We start from the raw sequence: 20,319 nt of genomic DNA, 5'->3' as shown, positions 1-20,319 counted from the left end.
GTCTTTAGTCTGTGCTTAAGCGAGGGAACATTTATGCGCATGCGCGGGAGCGCGCGCATGCACGTGGCGTCATTAGCGTGCGTGCAACCAGTGTTGATATGATGAACGCAATACTGGTTATACGGATACGGCGCTCGCGCGTCGCGACACAATATGTGGTTATTTTAATAATGCAGAGCATTGCAAATGTGAATCCCGCTGGGATATTTTTAATGAATGAAACCGGGCATTTGGCTGAGGCTCCGATTAGTTTCATATTCTTCGCTGTTGATGTATTTGCTTAACGGAGCGCCCGGATTGTGTTTCATTCAAGCATAAATTGAAGCGTCTTTATGAGTGGACTGTGGATATTAATTACAAGGAATCTGAATCTGTGGATTGTTGAATTGTATCACTGTCACTCACACGTTATTGTGATATTGTAACTGGGACTAAAATGTCTGATGAGATGCGCTGTTTGACGGATTTGAGAAATTGAATGAGCCTTTGGCGTTTTGATGAATGAATTTGAGAAAATGCATTTATCTGTTCAAGCACTGTTATCTGATGATGAACATGAGGTGTCACTGGTATAAACCAAAGGTTAATCAATTCAATGCATGTATGGATGATGTCCGAAACAGATTAAAACCTGATTAATAGTGAAACTGTATAGCCTCCAAGCCTCTCTGACACGTTATTTCGGGGGTCGCACCTTGAAAACTTTGGGAACCATGTATTTATATATAAAGTACATGATACCTAAGCCGAGCGCATACAGTACAGATATCCTCATAAGTATCTATTATTTCGTATCAATTAGATACTCTTTGGGCTTGTTTGTATCTACTTATTCTGAAAGAGTTGAACTAATTATTTTCGCTAGCAAGATCTCATTTGATTATTCATTCCATTAAGCCTACTGCCAGCAGGCACATTTAAAGAAATATAATCTGATTGATTGTGGTAATGAGGGACTTAAAATTTGCCTATAGATTATGCATTTAACTTGTCGGCGAGGCTATTGAGCCGTACTGTATTGTACCCATTCTGCAATCTGTTAATAAAGTTTTAAATCAATCAATCAATGGCGTTAGAAAATCAGGATTTCTGCGATCGACACCTGCTGTCTTTTCAGGTGAGGCGGCCGCACGCAATTATCCTGAGTATCAAGTCTGGTTCGAATTAACGAGACTGAATCAGCGTTCGAGGAACAGGGAAAGCCCGGATTCAAACATCGGGTTAATTGAATCTGGATAATGGGACTTTTGATCGACTTAGTTGAACCAGGTACGGGGAATAGGGCCCAGGAGACATCAACAGATAACACCAGGAGATTTAGGCCCTGTCCACACGATCACGGGTATTAATGACACCGAACTTTTGAAAAAAAGAAAACTCTGTCCACACAGGTAAACAACTGCATATAACTGCGTACTCACGGCGGCTGGAAAACCAGCAACCGATATATGTAGTACAATGCCAAAGCAGTAGGCGGCGATGTTGTTCAGACATGAAGGCCATTTCAACCAATCAGAAAAGGTTGAATGCTCACTACACTTCCTGTTTAGAAACAACATAGCCGCCATCTTTAAATATCATTTTGCCAACGGAGCAACAGAGCATATATTTGCAATAAATAAGTGCAATAATAAGTGCAATAAACAAACGGATACATTCACTGTGTGTTCTGCCTCTCATTTGTTGATGAAACAAAACCAACAGCAACACAATTTACCACCAAGAGCGGATAGTTTAGTCTCACAAAAATATCTCCGGTGCTAATGTGAATGGTATTCTCTATGTATAGTATATAGCTTAAATGCTAACGTAATGTGGTAACGTTAACGCTAGTATAATGAATGGATGCAAATGTTATTTAACACATTGCAGAATGGGTACAATACAATACGGCTCAATACAAACAATTGTTAAGGGGATGCAGTCTGGACTGGGTTCCTTATAACAATAACTTGACAACACATGAGTTTAGTTTAGCCGCAGCTACAGGTTTTACTCTGGTCGGGTCAGGAATGCGACAACAGACGATCACAACACTCTTCAACAATACGTTTCGAACAAAAGTTTGTTACAATCATTTTCATATAACGCTACTTGGGACAGCTCTGCTGTAAACACTGGTGTAGCTGGCTCTGCTCTAATCACTCTAACCCTGTGCTCGGTTGCTAACTTGCTATTGTTTGCGACAGTCTGCCGTGAACATGGGAAATAATTGCGACAGCTCTGCTGTAAACACTGGGAATAACCTCGGTTGCTATGCCCACACGCACCCGCAAAACCGCAAAACTTCACCCTGGACTCCGGTTTTCAAAGACCGCGGTTGCAGTGTAGCAAACCCCCGGTTGTGTGTGCCCGAACAGTGCAACTGCGCACATACAATCATGGTTACATTAAATCCAGCGCTTGTGTGGACAACCCTTTAAACAGATCACATCAGAAGACCTAAATAGATCACATCAGGAGTAGGGATGGGCATTTTTAAGAAGAATCCAGATCGATTGATCGCATGATATACTCGAGTGATCGTTTATTACTCGAAAAGGGAAAAAATCTAAAATAAATATATATTTTGAAATATTTTCTTTAATTTTTTTTTAACTACATTTTTATTTGCATTCAGATTCCCAAACATACAAACAACAACATCTTTGATTGTTAATCTTACACCGTTTGGCCTTTCAGGTACAAATTACAAAGACATAATGTACATCGCCCTTATACAGGCCGAAACAATAAAGAAAAAAGTACCGTTCCTGCAGAAAAAAGAATACATATAATTTAGGGCTGGGCGATATGGCCAAAAACGTTATCGCGATAAAATTATTAAATTATTTTCATATAACTCGATATCGATAATTATCGTCGATATGTCTGTCAAGTTTAATTAACTTCTTATGCCCGGCGCCGATGGACGGGCTATTAATAGACTTGTTTTGCTGCTGCGAATGTCTCGAGTTGATGTCGTCATCAGTCCGCGCACGTTAGCAGTTAGCCGACAAGCGGTGTATCCCATGACAATGTACTAAATATGACCCTAAAATACTCTGTTTCGCCCCAATACATTGCAACGACGTCCACCGTATACCCCACACTACTATAACCGTGGCATCAGAATTCACGCCACACACCCACTCAAGTTTCAAGTTTCTTTAATAGTTGTCATACAGAAGTACAGAATACTTTTATACAAAATGCTTCTTACTGTTTCGCTCCAGAGACTGTGTTAGACAAGATAAGTATGAAATAAAATAGTATAGCATGTAAAATAGAAGTAAAAATAGAGGTCACAGTGTTCAGTATAGACATATGTACAATGTTCGATGCAGAATAGAAGTAACTGAGTTACCATACAATATACTATGCAATGTACTAATATACAATACTATATAGTGCAGAGCAGAAATGGGATGAGGTACAATTTAGGTACAATTTACAGTAAGGTGTACGAGTTGTAGTGCAAATCCTTTACCAATAAATATAAAGTGTAAAGTGTGTTTAGGTGTTCTAAAGTATGTAAAGTGGGTGCTGCAGTGAGTTGTTTGTTTAAGTGAGTGTGTGCGTGTGGATGTGTGTGCTGTGTGCATTTGATGGTTGTTGCATAGTGTTTATTGTTCATTGAGCAGCCTGATGGCCTGGGGATAGAAGCTTCTTCTGAGTCTTTCTGTGCTCGCCTTAAGACTCCGGTATCGCTTGCCTGACCGCAGCAGTTCAAAGAGGCAGTTGTTCGGGTGGCTGGAGTCCTTGATGATTCTCTTAGCCTTCCCCCTGCACCGCTTGTTGTAAATGTTCTGGAGGGTGGGAAGCCCCCCTCCAATTGTGCGTTTGGCTGAACGTGTCACTCTTTGTAGTCTGCTACGGTCTTGTGCAGTGCTATTCCCAAACCAGGAGGTGATGTTGCCAGTCAGGATGCTCTCGATTGTACATGAGTAGAAGTTCCTAAGAATCTTCTGACTGACTTGGAACTTCCTTAGGCGCCTGAGGAAGTAGAGGCGTTGTCGTGCCTTCTTCACAACACTGTCAATGTGTGTGGTCCATGTCAAGTCCTCGGATATGTGGGCTCTGAGGTACTTGAAACTGTTCACTCTCTCAACCGGTGCCCCGTCGATGCTGAGGGGGCTGTAGTCCTTGACCCCCGACCTCCTGAAGTCCACAATCATCTCTTTTGTTTTGCTGACGTTCAGGGAGAGGCAGTTCTCCTGACACCACTGTGACAGATTCTCTACCTCTTCCAGGTAGGCCCTCTCGTCGTTGGCAGAGATCAGGCCCACCACTACTGTGTCATCAGCAAATTTGATGATTGTGTTGTTGTTCCGCTGTGCCACGCAGTCATGTGTGTACAGGGAGTAGAGGAGGGTCTCAGAACACAGCCCTGGGGGGCCCCTATGTTGAGCGTGATGGATGAGGAGGTGCAGTTGCCTGCTCTTACCACCTGGGGTCTGCCCGTCAGGAAGTCCAAGACCCACTGGAAGAGGTCATAGTTCAAGCCCAGGTCCCTGAGCTTGGCTATGAGTTTGGAGGGGACTATGGTATTGAATGCTGAGCTGTAGTCAATGAACAGCATTCTCACATAGTTCCCCTGCCTCTTGTCCAGGTGTGATGCTGCTGTGTGCAGCACATGGGCTATGGCATCCTCCGTGGATCTGTTAGGGCGGTATGCAAATTGCAGGGGGTCCAGGTTGATGGGGAGGGAGGAACAGATGTAGCCCTTCACTAGCTTCTCAAAGCACTTCATGGCTATGGAGGTGAGGGCTACAGGGCGGTAGTCGTTGAGGCAAGCGGGCGTAGATTTTTTGGGTACAGGGATGATGGTGGACTTCTTCAGACAGGTGGGGATGACAGCCTGTTCTAAGGACAGGTTAAATATGTCAGTGAATACCGGGGCCAGTTGGTCGGCACAGACTTTTAGGACGCGGCCGGGGATGTTGTCCGGTCCTGCTGCCTTCCTAATATTCACTTTTTTAAAGGTCCGCCTCACCTCATGCTCTGTTACCCTGAACACTGAGTCTCAGTGTTCAGCACGTGAACTATAAAATAGCGCCGTGCAAGCTAATTAGCCTAGCCAGCCTTGTTTACAAAGTACTAAATATGACCCTAAAATACTCTGTTTCGCCCCAATACATTGCAACAACGTCCACCGTATACCCCACACTACTATAACCGTGGCATCAGAATTCACGCCACACACCCACTCGGCACGTGAACTATAAAATAGCGCCGTGCAAGCTAATTATCCTAGCCGGCCTTGTTTGCAAAGTACTAAATATGACCCTAAAATACTCTGTTCCGCCCCAATACATTGCAACGACGTCCACCGTATACCCCACACTACTATAACCGTGGCCTCAGAATTCACGCCAGACACCCACTCGGCACGTAAACTATAAAATAGCGCCGTGCAAGCTAATTATCCTAGCCAGCCATGTTTACTCCTTGAGTCCTACCTCTCTACCCAGAGGTGCAGCACGGGTCTCCTTCCGTTGTCTGCCATCTCCTTCACTGATTGGTTGTTAGTGCGTGTGCTCATATCCAAGCTTGGAAAATCGATATATCGAAACTTTGCGACCACGTTTCATGTTTATTTCGAGGAAATAATTTATCGCGATAGTTATCGTTATATCGCCCAGCCCTAATATAATTACTGACTAAGGCAATCTTTGAATATTAATCACACATTTGTTGGCCTTCCAGGTACAAAATCCAAAGACGGCATGTATATCCTCCTTAAACAGGCATACTGTGAGGAATCCTGCTCGCAGCCCAACGAGGGGGCGTGCCGTTTTTCTCCTTCACGCACCTGATGGGAGTTTGCGATCAGATCGGGAGAGTACTTGTATTGCAGACTCCCCTCCACTCCTTGTCGGGTCGTTCTTGTTGCTACCATCACCTGCCGCGTCTCCGCCGTGAGATGTCGTGCCAGCCATCACCACCTGTCGCCGTTTCCTGGAGTGGGACACCGCCTTCGCTCTCTATTACTCCACGGGAGGATTCCAGTGTTCCCACTCCAGACGTCGAGCCGGCTATTTCCCAGCTCCCTCTTCATGATCCCCGTTCCTGGGGTGAGGCTCGCCATCGCTCCCTATTACTCCATGGGAGGATGGCCGTGTTCTCACCCCGTTCCCCTAGGAACCCCTGTGTTCTACTGCCGCGTCTCTGGCGTGAGACGACGTGGCACCCGTCACCACCTGTCGCCGTTTCCTGGAGTGGGACACCGCCTTCGCTCTCTATTACTCCACGGGAGGATTCCAGTGTTCCCACTCCAGACGTCGAGCCGGCTATTCTCCAGCTCCCTCTTCATGATCCCCGTTCCTGGGGTGAGGCTCGCCATCGCTCCCTATTACTCCACGGGAGGATGGCCGTGTTCTCACCCCGTTCCCCTTGGAACCCCTGTGTTCTACTGCCGCGTCTCCGGCGTGAGACGACGTGCCACCCGTCACCACCTGTCGCCGTTTTCCTGGAGTGGGACACCGCCTTCGCTCTCTACTACTCCACGGGAGGATTCCAGTGTTCCCACTCCAGACGTCAAGCCGGCTACTTCCTAACTCCCTCTTCGTGGTCCTGGTTCCTGGGGTGAGGCTCGCCATCGCTCTCTATTACTCCACGGGAGGATGCCGTGTTCTCATCCCGTTCCCCTCGGACCCCCTGTGTGCTGCGTTGCCCGTGGGCAGCGTCTGGTCGGGAGGAAGAGGATTCCTTGGCAGAGCTGAGCCGCAGAGCCCTACTCGGTTGTAGGGACGAAGAGGATCCCCGTTTCTTTTTTCCCAGCCTGTTCGCCCGCTCAGTGACGCCTTTTTTTGTGTTCATGGACGTTTGATGTTTTTACCGCCTTAAAGGCTGAGTGCCGCTTTTTTTGTATTAAATAAATAATGCCCTTGCTTTGGCTAACTCTGATTACCTGTCTGTGTCGTGCTATTGGGGTCGCTATACAAACCATAACAGTATACACAATAAAGGAAAAAAAGAAAAAGAAATATATAGTACCCCCTAAAAAAATATATATATATATATATATGTTGGCTAAGGCATACATGTGAGTCCTGGGTCCAGTGACCCTCCTTGAACCTCTTTCCTCCCTTATCCTTCGTCCTCTTTATTTTCTTTTTAAACTCAATTTTACTTTGCATTTTGATTCACTCATATACAAACATCCTCCTTGAATATTAATCTCACATCAGTTGGTCTTCCAGGTACTTGATACTAATACTGAGTGTATGTCGTCCTTAAACCGTCATACCAAATTATAATACCTACTCAAAAAAAAAAAAATCTGACTAAGGCAAACATGTGCGACATGGGTCCAGTGGCCCTCCTTGAACTTCTTTCCTCCCTTATCCTTCGCCCTTTCTATTCCCTTTAAACTTCATTTTTCTTTGCCTTTTGATTCACTCATATACAATCATCCTCCTTGAATATTAATCTCACATCAGTTGGTCTTCCAGGCACATAATACAAAGACGGAATGTACATCCCCTTTAAACAGGCATAGACAATAAAGAATAAATCATAATACCCTAAAAAAATAAAAAGTACTGATTAAGGTAAAGTGTGTGACATGGGTTCAATGACCCTCCTCAAACCTCTTTCCTCCCTCATCCTTCGCCTTCTTGTGTTGCATTAGCTTCTCCCTCTGTGATGTCGTTCCCGTCCCCCTTATAATCCTCCCACTGTCCCCATCTTTCCCCAAATTTCTCCTCCTGTAGCCTCAGCATGTGTGTTATCCTCTCCATATCCTGTATCTCCTCTACTATTCCTTCCCATTGTGCTATTGTCGGTGGGTCTTCCTTGTACCACTGCCTCGTTATTGCTTTTCTGGCCGATGTCAGCATTATCTTTATTAAATATTTGTCTCCCCCTTGTATACCCTCGTGTGTCAAGTCCCCTAAGTACAGCACCAGGCCCGTCTGGGGTATCCTGTATCCTATTATTCTGGTTATTGCCTCCCCTATCCCCTCCCAATACCCCTTCAGTTTCTGACATCCCCATAATATGTGTGTGTGATTTGCCCCCTCCTTCCCACACATCCTCCAGCATGTCTTTTGTGCTGGTGCATACTTTCCCTTCAACTCCGGGGTTATAAAGAACCTGATTATGTTCTTCCATCCAAATTTCCTCCATACCCTTGACCCCGTTGTTGAGTGCTGCACCTCGCATATGTTGTCCCATTCCTTCTCTGTGATTCCCATCTCTAGTTCCCTCTCCCATTTCTCTTTTATATAGTAGGTTGTGTGTCCCTTGCTGGTCATTATAGCCCGGTACAGTGCTGATATTACCCTCCCTTTCCCCCCTTCGTATGCCCTTACTATCATCCTAATTATTCCATTCTGTTCCTCTTCTTTGTCCCCTCTTATTTCTTTGTTGTAGTAATCTCTAATCTGTAGATACCTAAAGTGGTCCCTGTTTTCTAATCCAAATTTCTCCTTCAGTTGTTGTAGGGTCTGCATTTCCCCATTCTCTATCATTTTGCATATCGCTGTTGCCCCCCCCCTTTCCCACCTTCTGAATCCATGGTCCCCCCTCCCTGGCTCGAACCTCTTGTCGTGTGCTATCCATCTCAGGACCCCTGCCTGCTTCCCCAACTTGTGTGTTTTTACTACTCTGTTCCATATATTCAAAGTGCACTTGGTAATTGGATCTAACAGTTCCTCCTTTTCCTTGAATAGTTCCCTATCTCCTACCAGAATCTGTACTTTGTATCCCCCCCCTTCTTTTTCAATGTCTTTCCATCTAGCCTCATAGTTGTCGTTGCACCAGCACGTCACTGCTCTCAGCTGTGCTGCATAATAATAGTCTTGTATGTTGGGTACTGCCATTCCTCCCTTTTCCTTTGGTAGTTGTAGCGTTTTATATCTGAACCGTAGGTCTTCTCCCTGCCCATATGAACCTCGATATCAGTCTGTCCCACTCCCTGAATTGGTTCTGAGGTATCTCTATGGGTAGCGATTGAAACAGGTATAGTAACCTCGATAGTATGTTCATCTTAATAACCTCTATCCTTGAGTTGAAATCTAGGGGCATTACTGTCCATCTCTCTAAGTCTCTCTTGATGTTCTGATTGATCTGTGCATAATTCGCCTCAAACAACTTCCCAACCCCTCTCGTGATGTTCACCCCCTAGGTATTTAATCCTGTCCATGTCCCACCTTATCCCGTACTCCTCCCTAATTTCTGTCATTGGAGTATAGTTCCACGCTAAGGTCTGTGTCTTTGTCACGTTTAGCTTGTATCCTGAGTAGTGGCCATATTCCTTCAGTAGATCCATCAGTGCCGGGAAGCTCGTATCTGGTTGTCTCATGTATACTATGACGTCGTCCGCAAATAGGCCTAATTTGTGTTCCGTCCCCCTTATCTCTATCCCCTTGATGTCCTCGGTCTGTCTGATCAGTTGTGCCAGTGGTTCTATAAATGCGTCAATGAGCGTCGGCGAGAGACAACATCCCTGTCTGGTAGCCCTCTCCAGCCTGATTCTATCTGTCAAGCTGTCATTCACATTAATTCTCGCTGTCGGCTCCTGATATAGTGCCTTGACCGTCTTCATTGCCCTTTCGTTTAGTCCGAATTTCTCTAGCGTCTTATATAAAAATACCCATCTAACACTGTCAAATGCTTTTTCTGCATCTAGGCTAATCAGTACCGCACTCCCACCTTGCTTTTTTATCTCCTCCACTATGTGTAATGTCTTCCTTATGTTGTCCTGTGTCTGTCTCCCTTTAATGAATCCAGTCTGATCTTCATCTATATTGTCTGGCATAAACGTCTCGAATGTCTTTGTTATTATTGATGTATACATCTTATAATCCACGTTGAGTATGGACACAGGTCTGAAACTACTACATAATTCTCTATCCTTCCCTTCCTTCGGTATCGTGGTGATTATGGCTTCTTTCCATGAGGGTGGCATTTTGCCCTCTTCCATCGTGTGTCTGAATGCCGCTCCTAACATGGGCGCTAACTCTACTCTAAATGTCTTGTAGAATTCCGATGGGAATCCATCGCTCCCCGGATATTTGCTGTTCTTTGCTCTACTAATTGCCTCTTCCAGTTCCCGTTCTGTAATTATTTTATTTAATTCTTCATTCTGTTCTACCCCTATTGATGGTAACTCTAGCTTCTCCAGAAAAGCGTCTATTTCCCCTTCTCCCGCTGCCACTGGCTGTGTGTATAGTGTCTTATAGTAATCTCTAAATGTCCTCTCTATCTCAGCTGGGTCTCTCAATATTTCGTTAGTCTTTGTATCTCTTATTGTGTGTATCGTGTTCAACTTCTGTTGCGTCCTGATTCTCCTAGCTAACAGTCTAGTCGCCCTTGGTCCCCCCTCATAGTACGTCTGTTTCATAAACCTCGCTTTCTTTTCTATTTCCGTCAATAGTTCTCTATTTATCCTGGCCCTTACTTCTTTGATTTCCCTGAGTGTTTCCTGTTCTTTTGATATCTGGTGCTTCCTCTCTAAATCCTTCAGTTTCCCTATCAGATTGTGATATGTCTCCATTCTGGCTCTCTTCAGTAGTGCTGCTTTCTCCATCAATTTTCCCCTTATTACCGCTTTCAGTGTGTCCCATAGAATGTTCGGGTCGACCTCCCCGTTGTCATTATCCTCCTTATATCTCCTTCTTTATTCCACTCACCAACCCCTTATTATTCAATAGTCCCACATTCAGTCTCCAGACCGTGTTCCTCCGTCTTCCCTCCAGATCTACTGTCGGATATGTCGCACTGTGGTCTGATATGTCCGCTACCCCTATTCTGCATTCCTTTACCCTGTAGCTATCCCCCGTCGTCATAAGGAAATAATCTATTCTCGAATATGTCGCGTGTGGATGTGAGTAGTGCGTGTATTCCCTATCCAAAGCGTGCATCCCCCTCCAAACGTCTGTAATTCCCATTTCTGTCATTTGTATATTCATATACCTACTGATTTGCGGTCTCCCTTTCCTAGTACTTGTAGTGTCCATGTCATGATTTAATACCACATTAAAATCCCCCGCACATATCAATATCCCTTCCAATTCCATTGCTATCATGTCATAAATGGTCTCAAATAAACATCTCTCACTCTCCGGGGGGGCATATACATTTACTAACGTAACCATCTGTCCCTCCATTTTCCCCTTCACCAGAACAAACCTCCCCTCCTTGTCCCTTATTTCTTTGACCATTTCAAATTTCACCGTGTTCTTGATTAATATGGTTACTCCTCTCCTCAGGGTCCGTTTAAAGGAACTATAATATGCATTCTCATACCCAAATATTTTCAGTTTCTCGTGTTCCTGTGCTATAAGATGCGTCTCCTGTAAAAACACCACTTGCATCTCACCTTTTCTACATTTCAACTAGGGATGCACCGAATGGGAAATTCTTGGCCGAAACCGATACAGAAAATAGAAAACAGTTGGCCGAAAACCGAATGCCGAAAGGCCGAAAATGATTCATAGAATAGATATTTTTTTACCAATGTTGTGGAACATTATGATTATGGAAAAATATATGATTATGGCAAAACTTAACTTAAATAATAAATAATCACTATTATGGGTCCATAAAACATTTATTCAGCACTTCTGAATGCATACAGCACATTAATTCCATCTTTTCTCTGGCTGCCGCGGCGGACATCTGTGCTCTACTGAGCGCACCTTTCTAGTCCCCAGTTGAATGTGCTCTCTTGAGAAAGATTATATCATCAACGACAGACAGCGTCAATGTGAGAAACACTATCCCCCCCCCCCCCTCTCGCCCTGAAGAATATGCATATTAGATCACTCAGTGATTAACCGCGACGGGCATATAGTAAATAAGGATGTTAAAGACGCATTTATTGGACGTGTTTTGCGCACAGAGTTTACATAGAAACAGCGCGACTCCCGACAGTGCGACATCATCACAACAACACGCGTTAGGTTACAGGTTGTTTCTGTTTCGGTATTATATTTTCGGTGAAAAAACTCTTTCGGCCGAAAGCCGAAAGGCCATTTTTTGCCATTTTCGGCCGAAAACTTTCGGTAGCCGAAATGTCGGTGCATCCCTAATTTCAACATCACTTTACTCCTTTTTATTGGATTGTTCATTCCATTTACGTTCAACGACATCATTTTTATACCTTTGACCTTTGCCATATTTCTTCTTTGTTCGTCTGTCAGTCCCCCCCATGTCACATATAATTTTACCTTCGGTTGTAGCCTCTGCTCTCTTTACCGTGTACGCATAATAGTTAACAAAAAAGAAAAACATAAACTCTACATAAAGTGCTCCCAAGGTGTTCGGGGGTTCCCTGTGTCCCCCCTCTCCCCTGCTGGTGGGTGGAGAGTAACGGCTCTCTTAGCGAGAGGGCTCTCCCTAGTGGCGTGGGGGACTGAAGGCCTGACCCCCCTCTTCTCACTATAATTGTCCAGCATTCGTGCTGTTTAGTGCATTCGAGCTCCTGGTCAAAGTGCTCTATGTGTCCTTTCCCCCTGTCCAAACGTCCCCACCTCCTAGGTCTCTCTCAATGTGAGACACACGTTCCCTTGTCCCTCCTTCCTCTCAATCGAACGTGTGGTATCCTCTGTGTGTGCCTATGTATATATTATTATAATTTTTTTTACTTTTGTTTTTTTAATCTATTTCCTATGTGCTGCATATTTCTCTTCTTGATTACTTCCATCTGTGGTACTCGCCATGTGTGTTCATGTATGTGTTTCAGTATGCATTACGCATTGTCTATAGCTGGGACATATCTGTTTGCCCCTGTAATTGTCCTCATTCGTAATGTCTGTGGTCCCATTGTGCTTGTGTCTCTCCTCTGGGGTATCCCTCCTAGGCCTTCGCTGCCGTAACGGCTCCCTCTACTGGCCTCTATTGATATACCCTCGTTCCCCCCCCCCCCCCCCCCCCCCATCCCGTTCATTTCTATGTGTTGTTGTCTAATTATATTCTTATTTATGTACCTCTGCAGCGTTTGTAGTGTGTGTTCATGTATATGTTTCGTCAGTTCTTATACATTGCTTCTATCTGGGTTGCTTATTCCATTCTTTGTGTGTGTACTCATCCCATTCGTTTCCCCGTGTCTCCTCTCCTCCTCTCCAACTCCATCTCTCGCCTCCTCGTCTGTCTCCGTCCTCGATCTGCCTCGGTTCACTCCGGTCCTCCTCTCTCTCCTCTCCCCGCTCCAGGACCTCGGTCTCCTACCCTGGTCCACCCGCGTGCCTTCTCCATTCGCCATTGTAGGCTCAGCGTCGGCTCCACCTCGTTCCTCCCATCCGTCCTCCGCTACCTCCATCGCCCTCCGTCTCATCTCCTTCGCCGCCTCCCACGCCGTCGCGTATGTCACGGTCCCCTCCTTCCAGTGAATCCGTAGCGAGATCATGGGGGATTGGAATCTTATTCCGCTGTCCTTCAGAATTCTCTTAAGCCCCGCGTAGGTCCGGCGTGTTATTGCCACCGCTGTTGAGTAGTCGTGGTCAAACGACAGCCTTTTCCCCTCGATCTCTATTTTCTTGCTCCACGCGGTTCTTAATACCAGTTCCTTTACCTCGAATCTCAGAAAGTTAATAATCACCGCTCTCGGTGGTCTGTCCGCTTGTGGTTTCGGAGCAAGTGCCCTGTGGGCCCTCTGAATCTCCATCTTGTCTAGTCCCGTCTCTTTCAGTTCCTTCTTGATAAGGATTTCTATCGGGCCATCGATTCCCCTTCGACTCCTTCCTTCAGTCCCCATAGCCTGATGTTATTTCTCCGTGATCTCCCTTCCATGTCCGACATCTTTGTCTTCATCTTTTCTTGTTGCTGAATTGTCATTGTTAATACCTTGTGTATCTCCGTGTTCCACTCCTCTGCTTCCGCCATTCTTATTTCCAGCGCGGTTACACTCCTACCCTGCTCCGCCATCTTCTCATCGACCGCTTTGAGTCCTGTATTTATTTCACCTCTGAAATCCTCCTGTTCCTTCCTCAATTCCTCCCTTAACCTCCCGATTTCAGTCCTTATCGTGTCCGTGTTCGTTTGTATATTCGCCATTGTCGCCAATATTCCGGCCTGCATGATCACGGCCCATCCTGGCATTTCCCTGTCGGTCGCAGCCGAACCTCCCCCTTCCTCCACCTGTCCCCTCCCGTCCTCGTTCCGGGGGGTCTGTTCCTTCAAATTCACCCCTTCCCGTGAGTCCTCCATTTCTCTCTCCTTCGTATTTATTGTTTCCTCCTTGCTTCTTGTGTGCATCGTTATTTTTTATTTCTTTTCGGGTCCCTATTTATCCGTTTTTTTACTCATTTGACCAGGAGCTTCACCGGTCTGCTCTCATACCGGAAGCCTAAAAAATTATTTTTTACTTCATTTTGTTCATTCACGTATATGTTTAAGGAAACCAACAAACAGTTATAATCTTACACATGTGAAACAAATATGAAAAAAAAAATAATGTAAGAATAATATAAAAAAAGAAAATATTCATAAAAATTATTAATAATTAAAGATTTATTTTTCTCATAGCTACGAGTAATCTATTAATCGATTACTCATGCCCATGCCTAATCAGGAGACATAAACCGATAACACCAGGGCCCAGAAGTTCAAAACTTTTAATCCCTATCTGATCCGATCAGATTTTTAAATCCCATTTTTTGTGATCCAGGATCAGACAAATCGGCCAGATTTTGTCCTGGTATTTCAAAGCAATCCAGGATAGGATCACCCTGATCCAGATTCAGACTTTTCAAGATTACTAGATCCTGAATATCAGTGCTTTAATCCTACCGATCTCCATCTAGTGGATATGAAAAAAAGGATGACAAGGACCACATTGCAGAGACATCTATAATGTCTAATTATATTGTTAAATACATAAAGGACATAAAATGACAATGGAAAAAATACTCCCACTAGGGTAACAACAAAAAAACATTCATTCAAAGGCAGCTGATCATCCAGGCGTGCTTTGAGGGGTTGAATTCTATGTGAGGTTTCAGTTTGCTGAAGGTGATGAGTAGGGATGGGTACCTTTCACATTTGAACCGATACCGGTACCGGTACCTGTGAATCGATACCGGTACCCAACGGTACCTTTTTTCGGTACTTTAGTCTCAAGAAATTTTATTTACCTACCTCAGTCGTAAAAAAAAAATCCAAACTTCAAATAACTACAATTTCGACAGTTTTCGGCTTGTCATTGCTCCGACTGCTTTGTTGTTGAATCAAGTCAAATCCTAGGTAAGCATATATTGTGCGTGTGAACGTTGACATGAAAAGAAAAAAGTTATAAAAAAAAAAAAAAATTAATAAATTTTTATTTATTTATTTTTTATTTATTTTTTTTCGGTTTCTCACTTGATTCGATACTCGGTAGTACCGACGTGTTTCGGTTCGGTACCCCAAAAGTACCGAATTCGGTACCCATCCCTAGTGATGAGTGATGACAGATGGACTTTTTTTTTAAGATATTAATCCTTTAGTCTAAATTACATTTATGATTGACAATCTTTGTTGTGATACTTTTATGAGCATAAACATTTATGTCATCAGCATTTGGTTGAAAACTAAATAGGCCACCACAAATGTGACCAAAAGATAAAGTTCAAGTTTCTTTAATAGTTGTCATACAGAAGTACAGAATACTTTTATACAAAATGCTTCTTACTGTTACGCTCCAGAGACTGTGCAAGACAAGATAAGTATGAAATAAAATAACAGTAGTAAAAAAAAAATACTGTGCAGTGTACTAATATACAATACTATATAGTGCAAGGCAGAAATGGGATGAGGTGCAATTTAGGTACAATTTACAGTAGGTGTACGAGTTGTAGTGCAAATCCTTTATCAATAAATATAAAGTGTGTTTGTGTGATCTAAAGTGTGGAGAGTGGGTGCTGCTGTGTGTTGTTTGTTTAAGTGAGTGTGTGCGTGTGGGTGTGTGTGCTGTGTGCATTTGATGGTTGTTGCATAGTGTGTATTGTTCGTTTAGCAGCCTGATGGCCTGGGGATAGAAGCTTCTTCTGAGTCTTTCTGTGCTCGCCTTAAGACTCCGGTATCGCTTGCCTGACCGCAGCAGTTCAAAGAGGCAGTTGTTCGGGTGGCTCGAGTCCTTAATAATTCTCTTAGCCTTCCCCTTGCACCGCTTGTTGTAAATGTTCTGGAGGGTGGGAAGCCCCCCTCCAATTGTGCGTTCGGCTGAACGTGTCACTCTTTGTAGTCTGCTACGGTCTTGTGCAGTGCTATTCCCAAACCAGGAGGTGATGTTGCCAGTCAGGATGCTCTCTATTGTACATGAGTAGAAGTTCCTAAGGATCTTCTGACTGACTTGGAACTTCCTTAGGCGCCTGAGGAAGTAGAGGCGTTGTCGTGCCTTCTTCACAACACTGTCAATGTGTGTGGTCCATGTCAAATCCTCGGATATGTGGGCTCCGAGGTACTTGAAACTGTTCACTCTCTCAACCGGTGCCCCGAACATCCCGAATGTTATTTATTTGCCATGAAGCCAACATTTTTTATTATTTCAGTTAACACTTTGCCATTTTATTTATATTGACAAATATTTTTAAATAAATTGTATAGTACATTTTGCTCTGGTAATCCACTGGAAATCCACCCCTCTGGTTGGATCAAGATAATCCAGTTTTTTGGGATCAAACTGATCCCAATCCTGTGTTGTCGGTTTGAACTACCCATTTTGAAGATTTGATCCAGATTAAAGTTTGGATTTGATTTCCTGATCTGATCGGATATCAAAGTGATCCTATAATCCTGTTTTTTGGTTTTGAACTACCCAAAATCCAAATCTGATCCAATCAGATAGGGATTAAAAGTTTTGAACTCCTGGGCCCAGGAGACATAAACAGATCACATCAGGAGACTTAAACAGATCACACCAGGAGAGTTAAACAGATCAGACCAGGAGACCTAAACAGATCACATCAGGAGACCTAGACAGATCACACCAGGAGAGCTAAACAGATCACACCAGGAGAGTTAAACTGATCACACCAGGAGACAAACAGATCACATCTAAGTTGCACAGCATCTTCAATCTGTGGATCTATTCCCCCATGGATTTATTCCTGACTGTAGGATCAGGGACAGTCTAGCCCAGGGGTCAGCAACCTGCGGCTCTTTAGCCAATCAGCTGCGGCTCCCTGGCCCCCACTTTTCTTTTCTTAATTTCTTTTTTGTTCTCTTATTTTGGAGATCGATGTCATACTGTGACACTGAAATGAAAAAATATTTCATCAACTGAAATATTTAGTCAACAAAAATATTTCATCAACTAAAATATACAGTACGTCACACCCCGTGCCTCTCCCTGCCGTCTGCAAGTGGCTAATCTTGAGTTTACGACCCCCCAGTAAGCTAACCATGGATAAATCCAAAAAAAGGAAAGTCTGGACTTCTGGTTTAGCTCGAGCATGGAGTAAGTCGCTGTGGTTATAGCTCCTCTCCCGTTTTTTTTAATTTGGCTTTTAAAAGCCTATTTTTACACCACCAATGCGTTTAAACCTTGACGTATATATCAACTGAGATTTTCAACTAACTATATTGACTGAAAGAATCAAGATGGCACGAAGGAAAGAGAAACCGGGTACTAAATCAACTGAAGACGATCCGATTGAGGGTCCGGGTTACGTGCGCTGAAGAGCTGGAGATATCGAGACAAAAGAAGAGACTGCCACTTCCTCCACCGCAGATATAGAATCTCTTGCTAAGCTAATAAAGACCTTAACCGATAAAGTTGACGCTAACACAGAAGCTATCGAATCCAACATCGAAGAGTTAAGGGCGGCGGCTGGTAAACATATCGAGCGTACAGCAGCAGTGGAAGCCCGCTTGGACGAACACACGCTGAGATTCGATGTGATTGACGATGCCATAGATGGAAACAACAAGAAGTTAACGGCTAAGATTGAGGAAAACAACGAGGAGTTAACAGCTAAAATATTCGAACTCGAGTATCAATCCCGTAAACTGAATATCCGTATAGTGGGACTGGACGAGTCAGTGAGCTGCACACAACCCGAAGTGTTTGCGGCAGTATTACATCGAATTCTGGGAACAGATATCCTTCCTATAATACCTGAAGTGGATCAGTGCTACAGAATTGGGTCCCAAAACCAAAACAACAACAATGGCAAACCTAGGGTGGTTATTGCTATCCTACGTCAGGTCAGAATAAAAGATGTGATTATTCGGGAGACACGCAAGGTGAAGGGCAGTCTGAAATACAACGGGGAATCAGTTTACTTCTTCGAGGATTATTGCCGGGAAGTTGTGGCTCTACGAGCCAGTTACAAGACAGTGATGTCTCAACTTTATGAGAAAAGGTTCAAGCCCACACTATGGTATCCTGCAAAGCTTCGCATCACCGATAGAAATGGACGGAGGGTCCATCTCTCATCACCTGATGACGCCAAGGACTACATGGAAGCACAACGTGGAGGATAGTCTATATACGGTCTTTTTCTAATCTCTTCGTTAAGCTTAAACACCATATCGTATTACTTTAATGGTTCGCTGTATCTGGGCCGGATAAATCTGAGTTTTCTGCAAGTCATTGTGCGGGGCCTGTGGTTTTCCCCGTGTGGGTTACTTCACTGTTGTTGACATATTGGAATAGTCTGGAACTCTAACAACGCTCTGGGACATATTGGAATATTCTGGAACTTTAAAAACGACATATTGGACTATTCTGGAACTTTAAAAACGTTCTGTGATATATGTAATGTTCTGGATCTTTAACAACAATCTGTGACTATACACACTGCTTAGTAGGGCTGTCTTAAATACTTCGAAGCTTCGAAGCTTTGTTCGATGGCACAAGCTTCGAACATTAAAAAAAAAATCGAAGTTAAAAGAAATAAAAAAATTAAAAAAAATTGATTTTTTTTTTTTACGTCCGTCTGTCTGTCTGTCTGTCTGTCTGTCTGTCTGTCTGTCTGTCTGTCTGTCTGTCTGTCTGTCTGTCTGTCTGTCTGTCTGTCTGTCTGTCTGTCTGTCTGTCTGTCTGTCTGTCTGTCTGTCTGTCTGTCTGTCTGTCTGTCTGTCTGTCTGTCTGTCTGTCTGTCTGTCTGTCTGTCTGTCTGTCTGTCTGTCTGTCTGTCTGTCTGTCTGTCTGTCTGTCTGTCTGTCTGTCTGTCTGTCTGTCTGTCTGTCTGTCTGTCTGTCTGTCTCTCTGTCTCTCTGTCTGTCTGTCTGTCTGTCTGTCTGTCTGTCTGTCTGTCTGTCTGTCTGTCTGTCTGTCTGTCTGTCTGTCTGTCTGTCTGTCTGTCTGTCTGTCTGTGTCTGTGTCTGTGTGTGTGTGTGTGTGTGTGTGTGTGTGTGTGTGTGTGTGTGTGTGTGTGCATGGGGCCATTGGGTGGGGCCGGGGGACAAATACACTGGAGGAAAGTAACCCAGCTCAGCACTGCCCAAATTATATCATCACTATTGCCTGTTTGAAGAATATCATCCTCAAACACATATACACCACCTACACGCCTATTCTCAGTCCTTGCCCCACAATGGTGGAATGAACTACCCACCTCAGTTAGGACAGCCGAATCCCATCCAATCTTTCGCCGTCGACTAAAGATGCGACCATTATCTGAAATAAAATTAAAAAAATAAAATAAAAAAAATCTAACCCTAACTAACCTTACTGTCATGCACTTGTCCTAATAAACTAACCTACACTGTAACACGCAACACTTTGATGAATATTGTTACTCAGCTGATAGAGTTGTATCCTTCCTGATGACCTGTCGTACAGAACTTGTAAGTCGCTTTGGATAAAAGCGTCAGCTAAATGACTAAATGTAAATGTGAATGTAAATGCCTTGTAGAATTCCACACATAAGAAAGAAAGATACTGGGATGAATAAACAAAATAGGAAATAAAATGTAGAAATGCATGCAATACATAAATAAATATGAATCTCCATATATGAAATAGAACATTTAGATAAGGTGCTACTGAGATGTTTTGGTGAGTTCTTTGTTTTTTTGTGGAAGTAGCCCTTCTTAAAAATGCATGAACATTCACTGATAATTGGTCTGTAGTGGAGTCTACAAGGTCTACATTGCCGGACCATGTAGAATCCGGACCTTGTAGACTGACATAATTCTGTGCATAGTTTAGTCTACACAGGCCATATTTCAAATAATCAAAATCGTACTTCATTCATCTTAAACATTCTTGATTTGGGGGATTGGTAGTTCCCATGAAATCTGAAGTTGTTCAAACGACAACAGCGATCCACCTTGAATTAAATCACACAGCCATGTTGGCTGCGTCACAGTCACGAAAGGGGCTACTTAATTCATTAATCCAATCCACTTTATTTATAGAGCACATTTTAAAACAACAAAGTTTACCAAAGTGCTGTACAAGTC

The sequence above is a fragment of the Notolepis coatsorum genome, assembly GCF_963971535.1.
Source record: "Notolepis coatsorum genome assembly, chromosome: 12".
Lineage (NCBI taxonomy): Eukaryota > Metazoa > Chordata > Actinopteri > Aulopiformes > Paralepididae > Notolepis > Notolepis coatsorum.
The sequence above is the reverse complement of the archived record's forward strand: the minus strand, read 5'-3'. Positions refer to the sequence as shown.